Source organism: Thalassophryne amazonica, chromosome 21 (assembly GCF_902500255.1).
Source record: "Thalassophryne amazonica chromosome 21, fThaAma1.1, whole genome shotgun sequence".
Taxonomy (NCBI): Eukaryota; Metazoa; Chordata; class Actinopteri; order Batrachoidiformes; family Batrachoididae; genus Thalassophryne; species Thalassophryne amazonica.
The window spans coordinates 31,052,832-31,072,787 of NC_047123.1; the positions used below are offsets into that span (position 1 = coordinate 31,052,832).

The following is a 19,956-nucleotide window of genomic DNA, read 5'->3' on the forward strand; positions in this document are numbered from 1 at the left end:
GCTGTGTTGCTGAGGCTGTCAGGACCTCACCCTGATCACCTGCGACTCGTCAGGACTCACAGCTGTGGTGCATCTGGATGGATTGGAACATGTTGGCATTTAAGACTGGAGTGCACAGTGTGTATTTGCCAGAGACTCGACCTTGTGACCAGACGGGTGAGATCGTCGTCTCGGGAGCCATCTCATCAACAGCGGATGCTGAGAACGTCCAGGTTTGATGCACAGTCTGTGAAAGAGGAGGGGGTGAGGTTTCACGCTCGTCAGCACACTTCCTGAGGTACGTTAGATTTTGTGACTAACATTTATACAGTCAGTAAATGTGTTGTCCCTCACACCTTATTGTATTGAGCTGTTTGTTAGTCATGTATCAGCTTTCACCGCAGTGGAGTTTTGTGAACTGATTGTTCCATGCCTGCAGGTTGGGAAGCTGATCAGTAATCAAGCCAGGAAGTGTTTGCTGTTTGTACACCTTTAAGTGTTCTGTGTGTAGAGTGTGGACTCACATAATGGTTCCTTCTTTCACAGACTCGGTTGTTGCGGCCACCTGGGGGGTGTCGGCGGGGTCCTTGGGTCCGAAACAGCTTCTGGCTCCGGACCGTTAGCGCTGCTGGGAGCGCACCACGCCAGGCCGCACCTTTTGTTATTATATTATCACTGTTATGTATTAAATTCAGTTAGCCTTTGAACCGTGCTCTGCTTATTTCATACGGGGTCCTTCAAACGCTGGTCGGTTCTCCGAGCTGCGTCCGACACATAACAGTATTTACACTTTGATTATGCTACGGCATTCAAGGACCACCGAAAATAAAACACTCCTTAGAAATGACTTTAAAAAATAATCATGGCTAATGCACAGCCACTAGTTTCTCTTTGATGCACCACACTGAAATCACCTTGGGTCCTGGATGGCAACCACCCAGGGAGATACCCAGTCCATCTCCACCTCTCAAAAGTAACTGCATCTGCTGCAGCCAGAGGAACCGTGGGTGCCCCCTTGACCTTCTCCAGCTGCTGCAGACTACATGGCAGAAAGGCGGAGCTCATAAAGAAGAAGAACCCACTTTATTCTGGTGATAATCCAGATGAAATTCTGCTCGTTTCAGTCAATAGATCAGAGAACTATGACAACCTTAACTCCACAAAGGATTTTAATTCCTGGTTTAGCTTTGTTTCTCAGTTGCAGAAGTGCAGCAGTGGTGTGAAACTGCGTTTAAACTTCAGAATTTGAAAGCCCGCCACTGCTTCCTCCTGCTGAAAAGCATCATCACAACCATTTTCTCAAAAAATAAATCCCTGATCGTGCTGAATCTTGTCAGTTGCACCAACAACAGAACAATCAACAAGTAAAATGTCCTCCAAACATGCAGTTTAGACTGTTTAGAGTGGAAGTTGCTGTATTTTAACCAATGAAATAGTATTCTTTTTGTGAATTGTTTTGTCAACTGTGTCGGTACCATGGCCCAAGCAGAGGGTCACCCCTTTGAGTCTGGTCTGCTTGAAGTTTCTTCCTCAAATCATCAGAGGGAGTTTTTCCTTACCACTGTCACCTGTGTGCTTGGTCTAGGGATTGGTAAGGTTAGACCTTACTTGTGTGAAGCGCCTTGAGGCAACTTCTTTGTGATTTGGTGCTATATAAATGAAAATAAATTGATATTGAAATTATCCTATATATTAAAAATCCACCATTTTTGAGCCTTGCTCGATAGATGCATCATGCATGAGTAACCAGTCTACCAAGACCTGAGGCTCCTGAACGTGCACATTCAGTAACTATTTATGTAGCTTGCTTTGAGCTGTCGTAAGAAGTGAAGAGCTGTCTTTTGCTCATGCTGCAGGCTTTTCAAATTCACGCCCTTCGGTGAATACGGACGCAATGAACGGCAGACAACTGTGCAGAGCTGTGATCTAATTAGACTTGTTAATTGGATGAGAGCCTTTCACCACCTGCGGCGGTAAGAGTACGAGTTTGGGGTCATCTGTACACACAGTCCTAATTGTTTTTGGTTCAAGGAGAGAAGTGACAAGACAAGTTTCTGGTCACAATCAAAAAATCAAAAATGCACTTCCGATTATAAATCCTGCTGCAGGCAAAATGGATTTTGTGATGAATTTGGTTTATTGACACAGGATGGGTGATTTAATTCACATTGCACCTTTGTAATAAGCCAGATTGACATCACTGCAGGAAAGCTGCATGCAAACCACCTGTGATGCACTAAAGGTTCAAATTTAGATCAGAAAATGAATGAATGGGAACAAATATGGAAACAACATATATGGACTCCAGAACTGCCCTGACAAGGTCAGCAGGAGGTCAGTGATTTGGGTGAAGGTCTACATCAGTAGGGTCAAATGTCAGATTGCAACAGCCCTTAATGTCTTTATGCTCAGTGGTACTACAGCTGAGTCCTCTTAATTTCTGAGCATGAGCTGCAAAAATGTTATTATGCATGAATGCATTTTTGAAAATTCTTAAGCAAAACAGTGTCTTGGCGGTCAGATCACAATTTGCAAAGAAGTGTCAGTTCAGAGGGCCAAACCTTTGCTGTTTCATTCCCAGACAGATATGGATTCCATAATGGACCCACACAGACTGGGTGTCTGCTTCATTTCCTTCTAATAGGATAAATGTGTTGACTCTCCACTTTTCTCTGTTTCTTCTTAAAACAACTGTCAGCATTACTCTGTCACGCTGGGGCGCGGCCTGTTTTACGCTATGCTGTGATCCACACTGAAGACGATGCTTTATTTATTTTACTTCATGTAGGGAAAAGAAACGAGAGCATCTGCTTTGTGTTTCTCTCAGTTTTATTATCATTTTTTATGGAGTAGTTATAAAGGTGAAAGCACACAATGTCCATGTGGAATTAACACGTGATATGCATCAAAACAGCAGACACTGGCTGCAAAATATGCGCACGGGTGCAGCAGCATCCGTCACTCAGCTCAACTGCTGAGGGAAACGGCATTGAGGCAGAAGTGCAAGGTGCAGCCAGGTTGATATATCGCCTGGAGAAAATAACAGATCTATAGAAGTTGGTCAATAGCCTGAGAAGGTGTAGAAATGCATCAACTCCTACCCCCCCCCCCCCCCCCCCACACACACACACACACACACACTCAAAAACTTCCTAGATTTCTGGATGAAGTCCTTGAGGTTAACAAAGTGTTACAGTACCTTATTTTTTAAAGGCTTTTTTTCTGGCCTGTTCTCATTGTGATCTTCTGATTTCTCTAGAAAATAAATCAGCCGAGCAGTTAGATGAAATGGTAGTGACACCCAAAGATGTGGTTTTGTTTTCGCCCGCTGTCCCCTGAGCCCAATTACTGTTGTTTACAGACTCCAGATATGGTCACATATAACAGGCAGTAAAGGGCACCCAGTGCTCTGTACAATCACTGTTTTCACTGTAAATAATCACAAAAGAAATAGCACAAAAAAAAATATGACATGCCTCAGCGCACCTGCACAATTATAAATATCACATGTTCCTATTGTTGTCATCATACTTTAACTTACATCCGATCATCATGAAACTTGGTAGCCACTTTGGGGAGTCGAATCAAATGTCACCAAGTGACTTTTTCCCATGTTCCCCTGCTTTATATTCACAACATTCCTGCAGAGTTTCACTGATTCAAAATGCTTTGTCAATGATTAGAGTGCAAAATCCGCCCAACATACGGACACTGCATCAGTGGGAAAACTATATTCTGCTTTATTGCAAGCAAACTGGGTCTGATCTTCAATATGTTCAAGGTTACTCAAGGTCAAATTAGAAGTTACAGATTATAGGCTCAGATATGATTTCCTTTCTGTGTATGATAGCAACTGTGGGCCTATTTGGCGCCATTTAGCCACTACAAATGATCAAACCTGATTGCGACCTTCAAGGTCATTCAAGGTTAAATGTACAGGTATATTTAGACAGTCCTCACATGACTTCCTATTAATGTCTAATAGTAACTATGGATGTATGACCTCTTATTCAGGAGTTACAAGCGTTAGAAAACTTCCCACGCCATCAAATTGCATTGTGGCAAAATTTTGACCTTGCACTGTGACCTTGGCCTTTGATCTCGAAATCAGAAAATTAATGTGTTCATCCTTGGGCAGATGCCTTTTTGCAGTCCTTGTGTTGTGTCTCTCTTTCTAAAAACGGGCATTAACTTTACTATTGTGCGACCCAGCCTTTGTTGTCTCAGCATTTAGCAGTATAGCCTCCATTCCTGCGATTAAATGTGAGCTCGTAATCACACATCCCACAAAACATGCTCTTCCATCAGTCATGATACTCGACGAATTCCATAAAAAATCACAGTCAAAGTTGTGGAGCATGCTGTATTTAGAGAAAGTCCTTTTATTCAAGCTCGTACCTGCTGGCTCAGTTTAGCCTGACCGCTGCAGCCAATTAGTTGCACATCATCTCACATGAAAGGTGCCACTATAAGACTTCTGAAATGTCTGCAAAATAGAATTTAACCCCTGATAAAGGCCACTATCTGTTCTCTCGAGTGTGACATTTTGATGCACCGCTGCACATTCCGGGAGTGCAGACTGACCGCTTAGATATTTAACAAAAAGCATTTACTCGCATCCTAGTCTGAAGATCAAATATTTGACATTGATCTTTTGTTTACTGCAGTGCTTGAAAAAGCCTGATGCAAAGGCACAGTGATGGACTTAAACAGCCGTGTCCCTTTGTACAAAGAGCCTTAATTAGGCTTGATATAAAAGATGGGAGGATATTTTGCAGCCAAATAGATGTTTCTTATTAGTTTCAGTAACTGGAGCTATCCATGGTGCTGAAACCTCAAGTGGAATCTTTGATACTCTGAGGAACTGAAAGAACCTGGCAACACATATTTTTTTTATTTTTCATTTAAAAGACCCCATAGACCAGAAGTCTTGATTGAGTCCTAACTGAGTTTCTAGCTGAGTTAATTGACTCACAAGTATTTAAGTGGCGACGATAAGAGCAGGGTGAATTGTCTGTGCTGAGAATGTTTCATATCTCCTTCAGATGCACAGCGACGTAACAATATGTTACATTCGGCCCGGTAGAGACGGTGTAAGTTCAGAGTGTCTTTACACCTTTTGCTTGACCCCATCACGTTTTTCATTGTGTTCATTGAGAAGGAGGAGATTGATTTTTAGACCATTTAAATCGAGCCCGAGTCCTGGTGATTTTCATTCCAGCCGTTTAATCAAGGACTGGTTTACAAGCAGCATGCAAAGTGTTTGTAATGAACAAAGATTTACTATAAGGGATGATAGAAAAGCAGCAGCGATTGCTTCTGCAGGGCCAGAGAAGGAGAAGAAGAAGTGATTTGGACTTGTAGAGCTAAATCTGTGCAGAGGTTTTCCTTAAGCCTGCAGCAAGAAGAGGAGATGTTATTAAATAATCATACCTACTCATATAGTGAAACTTGCTTCTGCTATATGTATCGAATCCAGCTCTCGAACAAATTTCAGGCCTGCCATTGGACTAAAATGTACTTGACAAAAATATAAATGCAACTCTTTTACTTCTACTCCAATTTTTTTCATTCGCTGAAGTCAAAGATCTAAGATTTGTTCTATACAAAGCTTATTTTCCTTGAATTATGTTCACAGATTTATTAAAATCCACCCTTGCAAAGGTAATTCATCTACCTGACTGGGGTGGTGCATTAAGATGCTGATTAAACAGCATGATTATTGCACACGTGCACTGGACCAGTCACAATACAAGGTGGAGGTCTTGGGCCCAAGTCGTCTGCTGTTGTGAGACTGGTTGGAAATGATGTTGGAAGCTCTGGTGGACATTCATGTAGTTGCACATTCCTTCAAAACTTGTGGTGCCTGTGGCATTGTGTTGTGTGATCCTGGTCTTTTATTGTGACTAGTCCAAGCACACCTGTCCAATACTCATTCTTTTTGTTCTGCATGTTGATATTCCTATTCATATTCAATAGCAACTATGGGTCTATCTAGCATCGATAAGCTACTATAAGAGATCAGAATTTGAGTGGTAGTGATTTCAGCCTTCAAGGTCACTCAAGATCAAATCCGATGATTTATACTGAAAGCCCACATATGACTTCCTATTCGTGTTCAATAGCAACTATGGGTCTATCTAGCATCGATACACTACTGTAAGAGATCAAAATTTGAGTGGTAGTGATTTCAGCCTTCAAGGTCACTCAAGGTCAAATCTGATGGTATGCACTGAAAGCCCACATATGACTTACTATTCACATCTGATAGTAAGTATTAACATATCACCTCTGATTTAGAAGTTAGAAATTGCTGAACATATTTCCCCCATCTATTTGCACGGAGACAAAATTTTGACTTTGCATTGTGACCTTGATTTTTCACCCCTCAGCCTCAAAATGTAAATGCACCATCTGTGTGTGGAAGGCAACCAGTGTGCAAAATTTGGTTGAAAACCATGCACTGGTTGGTAAGATATCATGCTAAAAGTGACAGTCTAACAGACACAATATGTGGTCTGACGACTCTGGTTTTAATGAGCCAGTTCTCAACAAACACATTTTGCAAACACATTTTGACACGCATATAATACAATAAGTATGTCTTAATAACGCGCATACAAGCGCACACAGATCCTAAATTAAATTTCTAACTGTTTAAACATCTTTTGTTGTTGACCATATTGATAATTTCTAATCGAGATTAGAATTAAACCTCTTCTTCGAGCACGAGTGCGCCCTTGTTCATTTGCTTGCAGTTGCACGCATTAGCCGGCGGGGGTCGCTGTAGGGCCGACGAGAGAAAAGCAGGGAGACGAAGTGGGAGGAGCGGCTTCTCTAGTAAAGTGGCCACGCGGCGTGTCCGCGCAGCGAGCACACAAAGCCGCGTCACTGCCAGGTGCGCTCCGGCTGACGCGCAGAGTTCCGACGCCGATAAGCCGCTGTCAGGTCGCCCGGGTTTGTTTTTCTTTTTTCCTTTTTAAGGAAAATGTATCAGCAGCTTCTGCGGGGTTCAGACAGCGTTCACGCATAAGCAAAGTGCCGGAGCGAAACGAGGACAAACGCCGTGGGACAGAAGGTAAGCAGCCGCGGCGCAGACGCGCTTGGCCGCCTTGCAATTTTTTTTTTTTTTTTTTTTTAATTTAATGTAATTTTTTTGGTGTCACGTTGAGTTTTGACACATGTGACGCCCGTCATGTCCTTAATGAATGAGCGCAGCTTTGCTCCGTTCGCTCAGGAAGCTGCGCGCACGCGCACCGAAATATTTCCGCCGCGTCTCGCGGCGCTGCGCGCGGCGCAGAAGCGCCAAACCGCTCGCGGCGGCTCCGCGAGACGGAGGTGCGCGGCGCAGAAACGTCAAACTGTTGAGAATTTTGGTGTAAATCTGAAATAACTTTTATTCTCTCATTTTTTAATTATTTTTTAAAAGTTGTTTTAAGAAATTAAGATTTTTTTATTATTATTTTTATTTTTAAACGGATCTACAACAAAGCTATACTTGGTAGCCACATTATTATTATAAATTCAGACTTAAAATATTTGAAATGATTGACTGATTACTAAAATAGATGGTCATTAATTCCGTAATCGATTTCTAATGGATTAATAAATAAATTACAAATAAATTACAAATAATTTATATATTAAAAATAGTGTGTGCATCCAGACTAGACTATGATTGATACCTACATTATAGTTCAGGTGAGGTTCATAGGATGTAGTACTGGTGCTGTGCGTTTAATCTTGACCTCTGACCTTGATAGCTGACCAAACCTAACCAAAATCAAATCACGCCTTTCCATCAATAACACCCAGTATCCCAGCCATGTTTGATTAAAATCAGATTAGGTGTTTTTCAGCTATTTTTCTAACATTCATGTTAACATAGTAGCATATACAGACCAAGGCGATCACAAGTGTGTATGCCTCTGGCAGCGCCGCGATTAAACTGACATTTGGTGATCTTTTAAAGCCTGTTATGTTTTGTATTTTAGCAAACAAAAAGTAAAGGAGTATTTCTGGGGACTGCGATACTGTTTAGGATCAAAACTTTAAACATTTTTAGTGTCAGTGATGGATATCTTGACAAGAAATTGTGAAGCTAAATTTTTTTAAAGTGTCATTCTCAGAATTTAACAATTCTGTAAAATTCCACAAAATGTAACATGTTCACTTTTTGAGTCGTCATGTTGGCTAACTGACCCATACAGATGATCTAATAACTGCTGCCCTCCTTTACTGGTTGTTGGTGGTAACGAGTGGATACCTCCTTCAAAGTCTTTCTGTCGCTATAATGAAAATTTTTCGCTATCACTTTATAGTTATAATTTCTGAAATAAAGGCTCATACATGGTGTCATAATCACGGTTATTATGGCAAAATTGGAAATTGCCGTTACTGAGCACAATTACTCATTGGCTTTTAAAAAATAGTGTGCTTCTTGAATTTTAACAGTAATCTTGAATTTTTAACAGTGGCTTTTCTCAAAATAAAAGTTCAATTTTAAATATTGAACGAAAAACATATTTAAAAAGGATAAAAAAATATATATATATAACTCCCAGCCATCTCATAGTTACCAAGCAGCTAATGCTAACAGACTAACTTTGGTTTGGGTGTTTAACACCTTTTTAGTGGAATGGACGGTCGTTTTCATTACGGGTGATTTGGGTGCGGGTAATGAAAAAATATGGCCAACATACTGGCTTAGGAAACCATGTAGCTAACATCACCAAGCTATGCCTGCTAACTAGCACTAACATACAAATGAAATGACTTCACTCACTGAAAAATACTGCAGCACCAGCTTCTTAAATTGTCTGTAAATATCACTAACACCACAGAAAGCCAGATTAGCTCAGATATTTCTAATGAAATGGAAATGCTCAGAAAGGACAGACGGTTGAGTCCACAGCAGTTAGCCCCAACTGCTAAGCTAGCAGTGAATGCCTTCATCTTGCAAACGCAGACTGAATGAAGGTTGTCGCTTGGATTTATCACACATGGCAAAACGAAATGTGGCTAAACAGTCCTCTTATCTCAGTTACGCAGCATCCGCAACAGTTGGGAGTCTAAATCGGAACTAAATCACAATTCTATTAATCGCCCAGCCTCATAAAACCACACAAACAATCCTGGATATGCTTATATGTCTGGACCCTCTTTAAAAAGCCAGTGAGCTCTTTCTTGGGCAGTTGAACTTTGTCATGTATATTGAAGTGAAGGGACAAAAAGTTTTGCGCCTGTAAGGTTGGTATAACCTATTTGTATACACTCTGCAGCTCGTCTATTTATACATCGTCATGTCAGCGTACAGTACACATGAGTCGTCCTCCGACCAGCATTACTCATCACGGGTCCTGTGTGTTGGCACAACGACGCACTGTATGCTCGGCTGCAAAGTGGAGCACGTTAGCGACGCTGTGCCTTTCACCAAAAAGGATATTGCGCCAAAAAACTGCCATTCTCCTTCGTTGGTCAAGAGAAGGGCAGTGACACTAATAATAGTAGGGTCACTTTTTAAATCTAATCGTATGATTTGTTATCGGCTTCCATATCCGTGTTAGGATTTTGTCCGACACGCTTGTCAGTATTCACCGGTCTTGGCGCTGAAGGCTGTTTACAAGCCCAGACACAAGTGTGCGTTCCTGTATAAATAGACACGTGGACATTAACGAATGCTGCCGAGTATCTCCTTACAAATGGCTCTTACCGCATGTGATGTCATTGCACTAACCGGCTGAGCATGTGGGGTGGACAAAGGGCGCGTTTCCCACTGATGACATTTGAAAACCTAGTAGGTTATCGTGAATCAAGGCGCGGATTAAGGGCTTTAGTTCTAGTCCTCCCCGAACAGGCAGGGGAGCGGCACACTCCACGGAGTCAGGCGATGGTTTTGCTTACGAGCCGGGGGCCACTTAGTGGGATCCTTATCTCCTCATCTGCTGCGATGGAGAATTGTCTCTGCATGTTTGGAGGAAATAAAGTCAACGGGTGCAGGTGGATGATGGTGCAAGTACTGTGGTTTCTGCAAGAAACTCAATCATTGCTGATCTTCCCATATCTAATGTCATTTTAGGTCAACCCGGGGATTCTTTTTGGAGAAAATAATTAATTTAGCAATGATCCCAAGGCATTTATCCTGTGAGTAAAAAGGCCAAGAGGAAAAAAAAAACCAAAACAATGACTCTTGTTATGGTCATCAAATTACAAAACGGTTGCTCTGGGCTGTTTTAAGTTGCAACACACTTTTTCTCGACAAAGAGCTTTGCTTTTCACTGTATGGGATTAGTGCTGCAGGCAGGTCCATAAGTATTTGGAAACTGATTACTTATTTTTTTGTAACTTTGTCTTTGTACTCCACCACAATGTAGCTGAAATAAAACATTTAAGACGTGTTTATAGTGTACCATTTTAGTTTTATTTCAAGGGGTGGAACAAAAATATTGCATTAGCCATATTGGAGTTACAGCCAATTTTAAGGAGGCTACATGGTCCTGTGTCGTGGTTGGGAGTCGATGACGCAAGTCGGCTCGTGTGTTTCATACCACCGGCCAGGCTGCACTTGTCAACAGCAGCTTTTTCACCAACTTGATGTCGTGAATTAGGGTTGTGCCTGTCGGTGAGAATGCACACTCCGATTGGCTGTTCAGCGAATCAGCAAACGAAGAGAAACTTAAGAGATTCAACCAATCCGATGAGGAAGAAGCGTTTGAGATGGTTATTTGGGTCATTACACATGAATATAGGGATTATATAAAATACACAGACGTTATGCCTCAGGCTTTGAATCAAACGCTGCACTTGGAGTTGCGCGAGCAGGACGCCACCACACCGTCCTGTCATCGGCTGTCAATTATTGCTGAGGAGGACGGCAGCTTCTTTGGTGCGAGTACAGTCCTATGCGGTGTTGGTAGATCCTGCCACAGTTGGGACAGTAGAGAGAGTTGGGAGCTGTTGAAGCAAGCGAGGAGACTCGACTCGCACGACGCTGGCTTTGTTGTCTGCTCTCTTCTTCCACGCGGTCGTCAATCATCTTGAGTAACTGACTCTCAAGGCGGCGCCAGGCCGTTCGGTTTTGAGCATCCTTTTCCCATGTTGAGATGCTGATGTTGCAAACCTTCAGGTGCTTTTTAGGCCGTCTTTGACACTAAGTAAAGTAACCAACTTGACGAAATATGAGGCTTGACGGTAACAACACACTTTGTAAGTACAGTATGTACGACTTTATTTCAATAAAGAAGACCAGAAATGACCGCATCTGGTTTTATTTTATGCTACTCACAATGCGAATGTTGCTGGAGACAATATAAAAAATGTGATTACAAACTATTATCAACACATTTGTGTGCGGTGATTAGTAGTTAGTGAGATTAGTTTTATGATGACATATCCTATAATGTTTCATTTAGAGCCCCACCGATATATCGGTATTATTGGCCGATATAAGCCCTTTTCAAATGTCTCACTGTTGGCCGAAATTTTGCCAATAATTTCTCATAAACAGTTACTGAAATAATGTTTGTATCGGCAATATAAAATGTCCTTAGACCGTTTGTCCAGTAGATGGAGCTCTGACTCATTCAACTGAGAGCTGCTTACACCCCTGCTTAAATGTGTTCATCACCGGCCCCCGTAGTTCGCCGTCACATTGCACTGATCGGCTGACAAAAGTATACAAGTAAGTTTATAAGGATCTATATCCTTATCCTGAACCTATATCTAAGTTACAGCAACAAGAGGTACAAGATGTATTTCACAACTCTTTTTAAGGATATGTATTTGCTAATTTCACAAAGGTTTAATTCTTGATTGCATTTTTTGAACTTGAAAATTCTTCTTTGTTATAAAGTTAATCAATATGAGGACAAAACTTCAGCTTTTAGCTCATACCTTTTTTGTTAAGGGTCCAAAAAAGAACATTTTATTCATATATAAATAAATAAATAAATAAATAAATAAATAAATAAATATATAGATATATAGATATATAGATATATAGATATAGATATATATATATATATATAGATATATAGATATATATAGATCTCGGCTGATTTATCGGCTATTGACAAATCAGCCGATTTATCGATTATCTGCATTTGTTTTCATCCAAATATCGTTATCGGCATCAGCCTCAAAAAATCCATATCGGTCGGGCTCTAGTTTAATTTGTAGGCCATTCCACATTAGAAATTCAGGAAATGACGGCTTGAAGTGGGAGTGAAAATGTTACAAACTTGCAAACAAGAGCTCTAAAATATTATTCGTGATAAGTATGGCACTGTGTTATAGATGTGCCACAAAATAATCTCTCACTCTTTTCTAAGTGATGATACTTCTTATTAATACTTGTTTTATGAACAGGTGTCCAATAAATCAAACTTATTCCTGCATCCAAAGGAAGAAAGTGAAAGTATATTTAGTTTTGCAACTTAAAATACTTCTGTGGCTTGTTCATATTTAAAGGTGTAATGTAAAACATTTAATCCCTCTAGATGTCAGTAAATATTTGCTTATATATAAACATAGTAATAGTGTCTGGAGCACAGCATGAAGTCAGGTTCCAGTTGTCTTTGTCCAAGTATAGTTTAACTTTTGCACTTCGTAATTTATCTCCAGTGTGTCTAGACATATATTGTGCATGTAGGAGTTTTTAATATTCCAGAAGGTGGTTCTCTGTAAGATGCTGAACCTCACTGAGGATGTCAAAAGAATCTGGAGATTGGTGGAGCCATTGGACATTCCATTAGAAGTTAGAAAATTAAAGACCCTTGGTGAGGGAGAGACCAGGCTGAAGAATATAGAACAGAGGATTTCATTGGTATATGAATAAATAAATACAGCTAGTGTTCATTTTTTCTTCTTGAATTAGTTATTTTTGAAGTGTAACAGAGGAGGATTTTCAAACAAGAAAATGTATCCGAGCTACGCTCAAGTCTCTTATGTGCCTTCTGGCAAACTGTAGCTGAAATTTCACTTCTTGTTTTTTTTTTTTTAAAAAAAGTCATCCACCATGAAGATTTATAACTGGTAATGTAACATGCAAAAGTTTCAGTTTCTTCAGTCACAACCACAGACCGTTTCTGCGGAGGAATGTACAAAATCAGAAGTAAGCCGTTAACAATCTGATTGCTTATGATCGGTTACATTCTAAAACTCAAATGCTATGCTTATTCCTCCACACAACCCCACCAAAAGGATTTTGTATGAATTTAACTGTGGAGGAAGAAAAAAAAGAGTAAGGGAGATGGTTGAGTGAGGAACACAGTGAATGGAGTGTGTGTGTGTGTGTGTGTGTGTGTGTGTGTGTGTGTGTGTGTGTGTGTGTGTGTGTGTGTGTGTGTGTGTGTGTGTGTGTGTGTGTGTGTGTGTGTGTGTGTGTGTGTGTGTGTGTATTTTCACAGTTATTCACTAAATCTGAGAAATAAACTCTTGTTTTCAGGTTGAAACAACAGTTGCATTGTAAAACTCAAATAACACATACCACAACTATAGAAGCCTTTAACTGCTTTTTAGTTGTCCTGTTGGCTTCCCTCATCAGTCACTTAGTTTTTGAGAACTGTCTACTCCGGACAGATTTACCATACTGTTTTTATATCTTAATGATTTATGTAAATTAAATGTAGCCATTCATGTATCCATCTCCTGACTTGTCTAAAGAAAGTTGGCTGTAAAAGTAATGGTTTGTATTTGTATCATTGGGTTGTCCAATACTTATGTCCTCTAAAAAAAAAAAATGGAGCGACTGCGTAAAAAAAATTTCTGTAATTCCTAAAAGGTTTTTGAGATACTTTTGTTTCACGCCTTGAATTAAAGCCTTGACTGTTTGATTGCAACTCCTATTGTGCGGGTGTACAAAGGCAAAAATTACAATATGACATTGCTGTCCAAATACTTATGGACCGACCTGTAGCGCACACACACTAAATGCTGCATGTACGCGTGCGTCAGTGTAGTTGGGGTCCTCTGGTTTTCACCGGTGGTGATGGACTGCGGTTTAAAGGTCTGAGAACACCAAAACCCTGCCGGGCTCTGTGCCAAAGTTCGCAGCAGACATCCAGCGTTTGTGCACTTTCGTGTCATCAGTCAGATAAACACGGTGTGGCGCACACGGAGCCATTTCTATGTTGTGCTTCTGTTGATGTGTATTGCATGCCAGAGCCAAATATTAATGTGTAAATGTAACCAGCAATTTTCCTGATTCTGGTCGAGCGGTGCGTATTAGGAGGCTAATATTGCACCGAACCCGCTGCCTGTGATCAACACAAAAGCAAAGACACATTTTCTCTGTGTGTGTCATTTTTCACGCCTTTTCTTGATACTGAAGTTAATTTCCGCCACCTTTTTTTAAATGGGTCCCTTTTTTCTGTATCTGCTTCCAAAGAGACGATCCAACAGATTTTTAATTGGATTTTATACCAATTAAAATTTCTTCATGTGCCTCAGCAAATGCATTAAAGGCACAGAAGAGTTTACCTGATATATTAAAGTAGCGGTCAAAGGTATACCTTAAAAAATTTTACACTGCATCAAAGACACTGTTCTACATCACAGTAGAACATGTAGTTTTTGGGTGCTTTTGGTGGGACACATGCGCAAACACGGCCCCCAGCTTTGTACCAAGCAAGCTAACTGGCTAACTTGCATTTGGGTGTTTGGTTAATGTATATTTTTGCAGACTGGGCAGTGGTTTTCATAACTGGTGGCTTGTGTGTGGGTATTTAAAAACTATGTTCAACGTATTGTCTCAGAAACCCTGGCGCTTACATCGTCAAGCTGTTGATACTTGCTAATTTGTGCTACTGGCGCTCAACAGAAATACTGGAGCAACAATTTCTTAGCTGGTCCCTTAGTACAATAAACTGCACAGCAAGCCATATTATCTCACGTATTTCGAAAAAAAAAAAATGCTCAGAAAGGACAGAGTTGGTCGAGTCCACATCAGAGCTAGACTAATGTTATCTTTTGTGCTAAATGAAACTGTCAGATGTTTTAGCTGATGTGTGTTGCTAGTAACTAATTGTACATACAGTGTGAATATATTATATATAGCAGTAATGCCTTCTTAAAAATTCATTTAAAGATGCTTTTTTAACATTATTGCAAAGGAGGTCACAACGGTTGCAACATCAGCTTTGGTATTTTAGGTTGCTCAATTTCCTCACACGTTTCTGAGCAAAAATGCCAACTCAACATTGTGTTCAAGGCATTTTTCTCAGAGCTAGAGGTCAGAATCGCTGAGCTTCTGAGGGTTTTGAACACAGCATAATCACATATGATGAAAAGAGAGCATCATTGCAAAATGTAATGCAGTCATTTTGTCATGATTACATTATTTTTGTAATTGTTATTTTGGAAGTCAAAATCGTAATTTAAATTAAAATTCGATTACTCACCCAGTTCATTGTAATATTTGATTTCACATTCATTGTGTAATTTTACAAACTTGGTTTTCCTGAATGCTTTCTTTCAATTAAAGTCATTTAGTTGACATTTTGTTTTTGTTTTTTTTAATTTGGTAAAGTTAAACTTTTCAGAGAAAAATAAAGGATTGATTTTTGGGTTTTGGTGGTAGTGCATAATATGTGCCAATTTTCTGTTTTAATTTTAATAACATTGCCTTTGTTTGAAGTACATGTGCCAAAAATAGACAAACTTGGTGTTCATAATTCTGCTGCACCACACAAAGTGAAGCTTTTTTGAAATTAAAGTAGTGCTGCTTAAAACTTGTCATGAGCCCAGGAGTATCTGAAAACCCAGATTGTCTATTAATGCATTAGTACATGAATATGAAGCAATTTTTTTAAGGATTCCAGCGTGCATCAAGAAGGTTATATTCTCATGGCCATTTGTTTGTGTGTCTGTTAGTTCATGAATGGATTTCAGTCAAATGTGGTGGAGAGGTCAGCCTTTGGACAGGGACCAGTTGATTAAATTATGAATCAGATGCAGATCTATTAAAAGTCAATAAAAAAACTTTTATTTATTTTGATGTCATGAGGTAAGAATGTTAGAAATACCTCAAAGGAATAAACAGTCTCATAATGAGAAAAAGCTAAAAGTTTTTTATTATTATGCCATAAGGGAAGACTATTGGGCAGTAGATGAAATGGATCAAAGGAATAACCCATATTTCAATGGGGAACTTTTTTCTTTTGTTTTTTTTTAATGTCCGACGTTAGACAAGATATCAAAAGAATACTCGCAGTGGGGAAAAAAGGGACTACAGGCAAAACCTTGTCATAAAGCAAGAATGTTCCAGATCAAAAGAATGTCTCATAATGAGAAAAATCTAAAAGGAATTTATTTATGTGTCAGAAGGTAGTATTATTGGAGAAGCAAAGGTATAGCTAGCTTTGCAAGGGGGGTGGGGATTCATAATGTCATAATGTGCGAATATTGTAGAAGACATAAAATGATCTCATCATGGGAACAGAGAAAAAAGGAACTTTTAAAAAGAATTATAAGGCAGCACTATTCAAGAAGAGATTAAATAAATAAAAAATAACCCATTTTTCAATGTGGGAAAAAGTTTTGATGCCACAAGGCATGAATCAAAGGAATAACCTGTCTCACAATGAGGGTGAAACATTTTTTTTATTATGTCATAAGGCAAGAATGTTAGAAAAGACATCAAAAGAAGAAACTTGCATAACGAGGAAAACCTAAAAAGAGCTTCTTTTTATGTCATAAGGCGACACTTGAGGAAGTGATCCAAGGGAATAACCGATCTCAGAATGAAAAAAAAGACAGAAAAGGGAAATATCAACAAATGTGACGTTTGTGTTCTTTGAGTGACCTTGTCCTTTAATCAGCTCAACTGGTTAACTGTATTTTGCTTTGGTAGTTTGGTGGAAGACTGGTGCAGTCTGGACTGAGTCGTGTGATATTCATAGCTGCACTATATGACTCACTAAATTGCTGTACCCACAAAAGTGCGACATGCATCACCGCGCACATTTCTTTTCTGCTGAAGCGGTAAACCCATCAGTACAGAATTTGGATTATCTGGACCTGCTGGAGCCACGTTTGTAGTCGGCTGCTGGTTAATTAGTTTGATGTGAGCGATGCTCTTTGGAAAAAAAATCTCACGTCTCCTTGATCGCTGAGGTTTTTTTTTTTGTCAGAATTTCTGAGTGTGTTTACAAGAGCATCAAAGATTGCAGATTTTAGTTTTTAGATCTTGCAAAGAGGCGAGAATTGAGTTTGACACATTTTGAATAAAATTTCTCCTCTTTGAGCACACCACAACATAAGTTTCTGTATTTAATTAATTTAACGACCAGCAAATGGATACAGTATGTTCTGGTTATTTATCTTTAACAATAAGAAATCGCTGCCATCGCCACTGCAGTTCTGCTTTTGATATTCATAGACCTTTGGGTGAATATGTTGATTATTTTGCATCAGAAGCTGTTACAAAGTCGAAATTTGCACGGAGCTAAAGGCCACCGCGAACGCTGTAGCTAAGGAGCTCTTTAGAGCTCAGTGAACTATGAAAAGCTCTTCAGCTGACCTCTTGAACACAGTCACGGAAGGACTGCTGATGCTTGTATCATATTTCTAAAAAGCCAGCAGTTTCACCATTAAGAGACTCAAACGGTCTCCAAAGGCGCTAAGCTGTGAACCTCACACAGTGGAGGAGATTGAGCCAGTCACCGGTTTTCTAACGTATGCTCTTGCACTCTAAAGTAGTGTTTTGATTCTGGGAATTTTGGGTTTCACTGTGTAATATGCACTGTTGGTAGCTGGTAAAAATTTATTCCTGAAATGATCAGTGAAGAAGAAAAATGGGACCTTCTTAGATGAAGGTGGAAGAGAAATATCAGCAGTTTGGACATACTTTAAAACCAAGATGACAAAAATGAAGTGGGTTGGAAGATTTGCACTGTAAAATTAAGAAGGGGAGTCAATAAGCAAAAAATAACGACAGCAACAAATTACTGGTTGACTTGCTGATCCATGAATCATCACTTGGACCAAGATTAACAAAGTTTATGACACGTTGGCTTTCGGAGCAGGGGTGGTGGCCAAGTGGTTAATACATTTGGTTTCAGTGCGGAAGGTTCCCGGTTCAAATCCCACCCCTGCCACATTTCTCCATGTAATGTGGAGTTGCGTCAGGAAGGGCAACCAGCATAAACCTTGTGCCAGTTCGGCATGCAGATCCACCTTGGATTTGCTGTGGTGACCCCGAATGCAACCAAGGGAGCAGCCGAAGGGTCTTACTTACTTTTACACGTTGGCTTTCGCAGCACAGACATCTGGGCCCGGTGTCGCAGACCGAAGGCCCCCCCCCACAAATTGGTCTGTCTTGCCTTCACTGTGCATACGTCATTTGGGACCACAGCAGCTCGTCTGAGACAGACTCTCTTCACCCAAAGCGATCAAATGGATTAATGGGATTATTAACCATCAGATGACAAGGTAAAATCTCTTAAATCATTCTAAAGTCAGTTTTAAGCAGAAATGAGGCAATAATCGGTGAGTCGCTACTGACGCTTTGAAATGACGGAGGAAATAGATGTCAGATTCTGATGCCTGACACCTTCATCTACAGCGGGTGATTGCTGATAAAATCAAGATGTGGTACCAAGTGAGGGGTTTGATGATCCAGCCAAATGGCACGCAAACACTAGAGTGATGTTTGGACTGTTATTAACGGCACAGATCAGGGTATTTTCATACGCAGCACAGCAGTTTAAAGTGTGAAAAATGAGTGTTGGTATGTATATACCAACACTGACTGTATCCCCGCCTGACTGGAAAATCACTAAGGGCCCTTGGGCAAGGCCTTTAATCCCCTATTGCTTCCGGTCTGTAGTGAGCGCCTTGTATGGCAGCACCCTGACATCGGGGTGAATGTGAGGCATTATTGTAAAGCGCTTTGAGCGTCTGATACAGATGGAAAAGTGCTATATAAATGCAGTCCATTTACCATATACGCATGGTTGCGGGTATTTAGGGAACCCTGGTTTAGCCATCAGTTATGATTGCTTTATACCTAGTGTTACTACGGTGTTGACTATTTGGGCAGCACAGTGTTGTAGGTGGTTAGCACGCTGCACATCTGGAAAAACCTGCCAGATCTGTTGTTGCTATCCCGAGCAGAAACGAGAAGCTATAAAAATAATACTCCGTGAAGGGGGGTACCTCATACACTAGTTGTTTCCAGCATTTTCAAGGGAATACATTTTTGACAATGTCTGCTCCGCTGTACATTTTGGCGTGTGCGTGTGTGTGTGTTTGCACAGCATTTTAAGCATTTGTTAATGAAGTTCCTCTCCGTATCAGATATAATGGTTGATGATCATTTATGGTTCTGCCACATGGCCAGACCTCATGCCGACGGTGGCGGCTTCATACTTAACCTCTCTCAGCTCATCCTTCCGTCTTACGCCCACACCTGTGCACACTTTATATTTACCCTGGAAATTGACTGTTTGGAACACACTTGTGTGTGTGCTGCACATGATGCACACTTTACCAAAGTTTGTTGAGAACAGACATGCCACTCTGCTGAGATTGTGCAAATAGTTCACCTGATTTAACACATCATTGAGGCAAACAACCTGATCAGTAGTTGGCATTGTTGAGTTGCGGTTCAACTTAAAATCTAATTAATCATCCAGTAATCATCTTGATGAAGCCGAGGTACAATGGTTGGTGTTGCTCTTGACACTTTTCTTGCAACTGACGGACAATGAAGAAGATCATGTCTGTTGTCCCTCTTGATGGTCAGCAGCTACTCTGGGTTTCAGGGAAGATGTTTCTGCTCGTGGTCTCAGATGGTTGTTCACAGTCTGTGCAAGAACCTATCCTGTGGTAGACAGACTAGAGATTCCACGATGGTTTCCACAGTTAGACTTGACTTCTTTCCGCTCGTCATCGGGGACAATCATTTAGTGTTTCAGGTCAATTTCAGTTTTCAATTTATTTTCATTTATATAGTGCCAGATCACATCAGAGTTGCCT

The 19,956-nt window shown here is 40.4% G+C and overlaps 1 protein-coding gene across 3 annotated transcripts in view; it reads left to right on the forward strand.

Moving 5' to 3' along the window:
- Positions 1-6,857: 6,857 nt before the first annotated feature.
- LOC117503606 (kelch-like protein 29) overlaps positions 6,858-19,956 on the forward strand; it is a 301,998-nt gene continuing 288,899 nt past the window's right edge. For 2 of the 3 annotated variants that reach the window (XM_034162863.1, XM_034162865.1), the window contains exon 1: positions 6,858-7,057. The gene's annotated coding sequence lies outside the window, so the exon portion shown is untranslated. Of the gene's footprint in view, positions 7,061-19,956 lie in introns of all 3 variants that reach the window. The other variant, XM_034162864.1, reaches the window with a different exon arrangement.